Raw genomic sequence first — 6,648 nt, forward strand, 5'->3', positions numbered from 1 at the left:
GCGAGGACAGAGGGACCAAGTGCCATTTATCATCAAAGCATCAAATTCCTTTCCCATGGCAGCACGCCATTGGGGATCTGAAAGTGCTTGAGTGTAGGATGTCGGTTCAGTAGTATTGAAGACTGCAGAGAAGGCTTGTAAAGGATGTCTGGTATTGTAGAATAATTTGTAATCAGGAAAAGATTTGGGGCGAGAGTTACCTGTTTTTGAACGGGTTTGAATAGGAGAGAATGTTGGCTGGACTGTAGGATTGGGGGAGGTAGGATCGGGGTCTGGAGAAGGAGATATGGATGAAGTTTCAATCTCTACGTCAGGGGGATTTTCAGAATTTGAAATGGGAGAAGGAGAAGAACTACAATTTGATGCAGTTGCTGAGGAGGAGTGGGCAGAATTTGTTGCGGGAAGATGGGAAATTGCAGGTGAGTGGAAAGAAGGATTATCTTAAGAAGCCACAGCTGCAAAAACATTAGATAATAAAGGACTAGATATAACTGAACTGGGAATTATCAGAGGGTTACCTGTAGCAGGAGTCGTACTTCAGTCTACTCGTGATACGGATACTAATCATTTTGAAGACTTTCAGGAAGTGAAAGTCTTCAAAAGTGAAATCATTGTCACGGCATGCAAAGTTAAAGGAAGTGACAAATGGATTGTAAGTAGATAGGAGGCCGCTGAGAAGAAAAGAGATCAAGTCTTGATCATCCACAGGCTTACCAGCCGCTGCTAATTGATCTGCAAGATGTTTGGCATTTTCAAGATACGCAGAACAAGATGTGGTACCTTGAGTCAATGTCTGTAGTTGACGTTTAAGATGAGATATGCGAGAGCGAGATTGAGAAGAAAAACGAGTCTGCAGGGCAGTCCAGACTTGTTGGGATGTTTCCATTCCATAAACAGTGGAAACAAGTTTTTCAAAAAGAGATGCAAGGATCCATCCAAGGAGACAAACATCTTTCTTCTGCCAAACAACATAGGCAGAATTTAATAAACCAGAGTCAAGAGATTTAGGAGGACAGGTTTCAGTGCCATCAATAAAGCCAACGAGATCATGTCCTCGGAGAAGATTAAGGAATTGCATTTTCCAAGCTAAATAATTGTGAGAGCCATCTAGCTTAACAGAAATAGTGGTGGTAGATGGGGGAAGAATAGGGACAGGGGCGGGGGTTGTATTGGTGTTGGCCATAGGGAGGATGCGGAAGCAATAAGAAGGATCGGGTAGAGAAGCGTGAGCTTGTAGTCAGTCTGATACCATGTAAGATAAACAAAAGAGGAGTAATACACTGTATGTTTTTGTTATGGCTAACACACTTGAGCCATACAGTTTCTATTATATTTATAACTGTACAATGAAACTGTAATGCGTATAATAATGAAAATAAATCTGAGCATCATACGGAAGTGATTAGATATACAAGAGTCACTCTGCATATCAGGATTATTTTGAATTAATCAACAGAATGGATAAGATCAAGAATTGATGCAGATAAGATCAAGAATTGATGCAGATATTCCTGGATTTTCTACTGAATCTTCTGATAGTCTAACAAACTGTGGTCTTAATTTGTCTACTTCACACTTCAATGGATTTTCATATCATCTGTTTTTGGAATTAGAACGACTTGAGTTATTAGTAGTTACTAGTGCAGGGATTGAACCAAACTTGATAGGGTGGTATTTCTTAACAATTTTATGGATGATGCAGAGGTGTCCTGGTGTTGTTTATAAAACTATTTCTTTCGATTTGATTATTGTGCCTACTTTTAAGTCTGTTTCTTGCAAATATTTCTCGTTGAATATGAACACTTCAGTGATCTTCTTTCTCCTTTTCCCTCAAGGCAAGGGCGTAGAAGATACTAGACCAGATAGTTTTGTAGTTTCTGAGACCCATGATACTCTTGATACTCCTACTGTCGTTTTGCACTAGTACCTCAGCTCGCATTTTGCGTTGTTTGTTGGTTGAATCTGCCACTATCAAGTATAAGCAGCTGTCTTGAAGTCTGTTTTTCTAGTAAACATCATCTGTTTATAGACTGCAGAAGTTCTAGAAAATCTTACTGACACCTTATTGATGTTGATCTCGTGGAGGGTTGTACTTTTTCCGCCAGGTATGAGCTTCAATTTGGCAGTGAGGTTAGTATTGAATGATGTATCCTCTATGTTAAATAGTAACTAGCTAATGATTGATTAGACTGGAAATTCAAGTAATGAGATCATTCTTCCATATTTAAGTACTATAAAGGCAGAGTGCAAAATTTTTCAGAACTGTAATCGTTCAATGAATGAAGTTTCCAGACAGTTATGTAGTCTCATAAATGTTTAGTGTGCAATACTAGCTGTCATGATGGATGGTTTTGTTCCAAGAACCCCCCCGACCCCCCCCCCCCCCCGCCCCTTCCCCCCCGCCCCTTTTAGGTGTAATTCGACCTTGTATTGAGACGCTTGTACATGCGCATGCAATACATAAATGGCAGTACAGTATTTTCTACTCAAAATTAGTAATTGATTGCAAAACAATGATTTCGCTGTTAGATGTCAAATGTGGATTTCATACTTTGTCCTCCATATTTATCTAGGTGTATCTGTGCATGTCCCTTCTTGTTCTTGATATGCCATCAAGGAAACAAGGTTGTAAGGTTTCAATTCTAGCTAATAGAGTAGTTTGTTCATGTCCAGTAAAGATCAATGAGTGAGTATATAAAAGGGAAAGGTTAATTGAAGTTGTAGGCAATTGTAGATGCTTTTAAGAAAGGTGAGATTTATGAGTTGGGAATTCAATGCTATGATTATATTTGCATATACAGTTCACTATGTGGGGCTAATACTATCCTTGCAGTGCTCATGATTGAAGAGTATTGTGCATTTGCATATGCTGCATGATGACCCTATCTTGTTTACCTCGGTGCTCCGGGGATTGTTGTAGCTGGTATAGTTGGACCATTATGTATCCCCATAGCTCTATACTTGTTAATCGAAGATCATGCATTTGGTGTCCCTCAAGAAGATCTCAGGGTCATCGTCAATGCGTCACCGAATCACTAGCCCCCCGACCCCCCGAATATCAGTTGGTTTCAGATTTTCAATCCATTCATTGTAAGTTCTCTTTGTGTCACTTCTTCAACAAAGTTGCGTGAAAATTAGATGACATGATCCTCAGAGGTCCCCCGCTCTTCTAATTATTGCTTGCTCTCCCTTTGCACCTCCTTTCTTTTTAATGCTCTAATGAATCTGCACCAGAGTTCTTTATGGCTTTTCTCCATTTCTTTTCCCTTCTTTTAATAGGTTGTTTGGAACTTATTGCATTGAAATCAAAAGAGCTGGACTATGATATGGACAGTCTTCAAGGAATTTGTTTCTTTTTCTCTTTTCCTTTTCTTCTTTTTTGATCATCATTTATTCCTTTGTGGTGATATTGATAATGAAATGCTTGCTTTTAGCTAATTTTACAGCATGTAGAGAAAGCGAGAGGTGGTTACTACAAGCTTTTCCCTCAATCTCAAGATTTAGAACTGGCAGCTAGCTGCTGTAAACATCATTGCCCTCTTTCTGGTGCTGTTAAGAATACAGTAAGTCCATAGCAACGTTACCACAGCAGGATGATAAACCCGTACGCATTGTAATTAGCTCTTCGTTTAGGTAAGAACCAGCTTGGTTGATACGTGCATTAAACACAGCACAGCTACGGCCCTTTCTAGCTAGTCGAACCAGGACTCAAATCCTTGATCGGGTTTCAGAAAAAAATTCAATTCATGGTTGATTTAGTAGACTCGGTGGCTCAATCCATAACCCGATAGTTAAAACCTGGTTTGATTTTTCATCATTCTAATCGACTAGGGTTAATCCGCACCCGGGATTTAACGACTTTGCTAAAAAGAAAGTATAAATAGGTTTCAGGATTCTTTGCTTAGGGCTGACTTTTTAGTAAACAGATTATGGTAGAGGAAGACAGAGGGCATGACTTGAGCTCTTGTAGGTCAAAGATGTGCAGGCGCGGCTACCACTTTTCCACCGCTGTCTGAGTGCTGCTACTCATGACTATCTCCATCACTTGCTAATCAGGTTTCAAGAATCTGATTAGTATATAATTTTCTTCTGATAATCATGATTAAGATAATGCAATGCTCAATATTTCACTCTTCTTTTGTTCTCTAGCGTGACTTCATGGAACCTTACCTACTCTAAGGAGTTCCAACCTTCCTCCCGAAGTCAAAAGTATTTGTTTTTATTTCATTTGAAAGAGAAAAAGATTTGTTTTTTGATGCCCACTTGACACCACAGCCAGCTGGTTCCCAAAATTTAATCTTGTTGCTGCTTGGTCTATCTAATTAAAAAGAAGGTTGATGGAACATATAGGAATCTTAGGCCCCAGGTCTAGACTCTAGACTATAGAGTTGTTAACTAAATACTGTTGCCTATTTAGGATCTCTTTCTAGGTTTCCATCCTTTGATTAGATAGCTATGAAAAATAGTGTAAATATATATTCATCTTTAACATTTTACAACAATGTAATGCACTTTTATGTGAACGTTGCTATTCCCACTTATATCATGATTTTGTGAGAAATATGTCAAAAGTAATTGAAAAATAAAAACCAATTGAATTTTAACTTGTAGGGTATAGTGTAATTGCTTAAATTTTGAGTTTGTTTATTAAAAGTTATCAATTCAAGTATTATAAATTTCAGAATCACTAGAGATTTACATGGTTATTAATTTTAAGATCTTAGAAAATTTATCAAGATATTTATAAACAGGCTTGGACATAAAAAAAAAAAAAAAAACAATCTAATTTCCAACCCATGTAAATGGTAATTGCAAATTGATGCTGCCCTCTATCATATCTTAATAGACTCTCCATGGCTAGATGAAGATGCTAGGGCCACCAGGACATGCAACTCCAAGCTAGTTGATTTGCCAGGTTTTTAGGTTTACACTTCGTCTCTCCCAAAACAACCTGCGCACCTGTGGTAATATCTAAATTCTAAAGCCACTAAGCTCAGCCTGTCTCAAGGACCCCCCCTGTGAGTATCTTTTTCAAGACCTAGCCAAGAAAACTTTGTCGGGACTTGAGCTGCGAGCCTTCGATATGATGCATGGTACCCTATTTTCCGTCTTCCAACGACAGCTTCTTTTCTTTGAAAGGTTGCGCACGTTTTACCAAGTAACTAGGCCGTGTAACCAGCCCTCCTCCACTCAATCCACAGCAAACATGGAAGCAGCAGCAGCAGCTCTGTTGTCTCTGCTTCACACATCAGCTTGGATTTTAATTTAGAGGGTTTGATTTTGTGTTTTTACGTGTACGATTGCCATTTAAAAATATATCTGGCTTGAACAAAAATATTAAATTATTAATCCATTAACTAGTCTATACTAACATATTAAAAATATTATTGATGCTATTAAATTACATAGAATAACATGTGAGGAATTATAAGGAAAACTTACTCTTGTTTTTTAGATGCGATGGCTTTGTTTTGGGATGTTTTTTAAGAGTATGTTGAAAAATTATTAAATTAACTTTTTTAATATATTTTTAATAATTTTAATATGCTAGTATAAAAATTAAATTAAAAATAATTTTAAAATAAAAAACACTCTTGGAAAATAAAATACACCACGGTACAAAAGATACACACCGTAATGTTTTAAAAAAATATTACAATACCTTTCATAATCCGAAAAACTACAAATTTTACTTAGAATTCGTAAATTGATTTCTGTAGATTTAGAACACAACTGCCATGTTAATTAACAACACGAGGGGAAAAAAAGACATTGTTTGGAGACTTGAGCGCTACAAGGAAGTGCATGGAACAGCAATGGCGAAAATGATGTCACCCTTCGTCTTGAAATCTCTGTTCGTCTTCTCTGCTAAGATTCACCAAGTGTACGCGATACTTGATGTCAGCCCCCACCTTCCTTTTCAACTAGCACTCGAAGCTCTCCCTTTCCTTCAAAATTTATTTATTTATTTCAATTTTAATTGAAAGAACAGAGGCTTACTGTTTATCATCCTACAATGCTTCAATTTCTAGGCAACAGTTCGCGAAACTCCTTCCCTTGCAAGTAGCTGCGAGATTTAAGGATTTTGATTTTACAATCTGGGACTCTGGACGGGGAATGGGGATGGATAAAACAACGAGATTTTGAACGACAGCGTTTCGTTTGTTCTCTCTTATTCGATGATTGATCCGGCCATTTTTATATCAAATTTAATTCCAGATTTTATATTGGATTTAATTAGACAACTTGGGACATTAGAAATTAACCATGTCAAATTAATTTTCTCGTATCAAATCAATTCAACTCAACTTAACTACTTGCCAGAATAGAATCTAAATTCCAGGTTTTATTAATTAATATTAAAATAATATTTTATTTATTTTTTAAAATTTATTTTTTATATCAACCCCTTCAAATAATATTAAAAATGTAATTAAAAACTAGAAAAATTAAAAAATTTCAAACAGGATGACAAGTGTGCTAAATAGGGCCATAAATAATTAAAAAAAAAAAAAAAGGGCTCTTGCGACAATTTAAAAAGCGGTTAAAAACATTCGCTAAACCGTTAATCACCAGTGAAGATGATGAAATTATCTCCAGCCAGGCTGCTACCTATTTTTAAGGTGGGAAGAAGACAAGAAGGTGGTA

Source organism: Populus alba, chromosome 15 (genome assembly GCF_005239225.2).
Source record: "Populus alba chromosome 15, ASM523922v2, whole genome shotgun sequence".
Lineage (NCBI taxonomy): Eukaryota > Viridiplantae > Streptophyta > Magnoliopsida > Malpighiales > Salicaceae > Populus > Populus alba.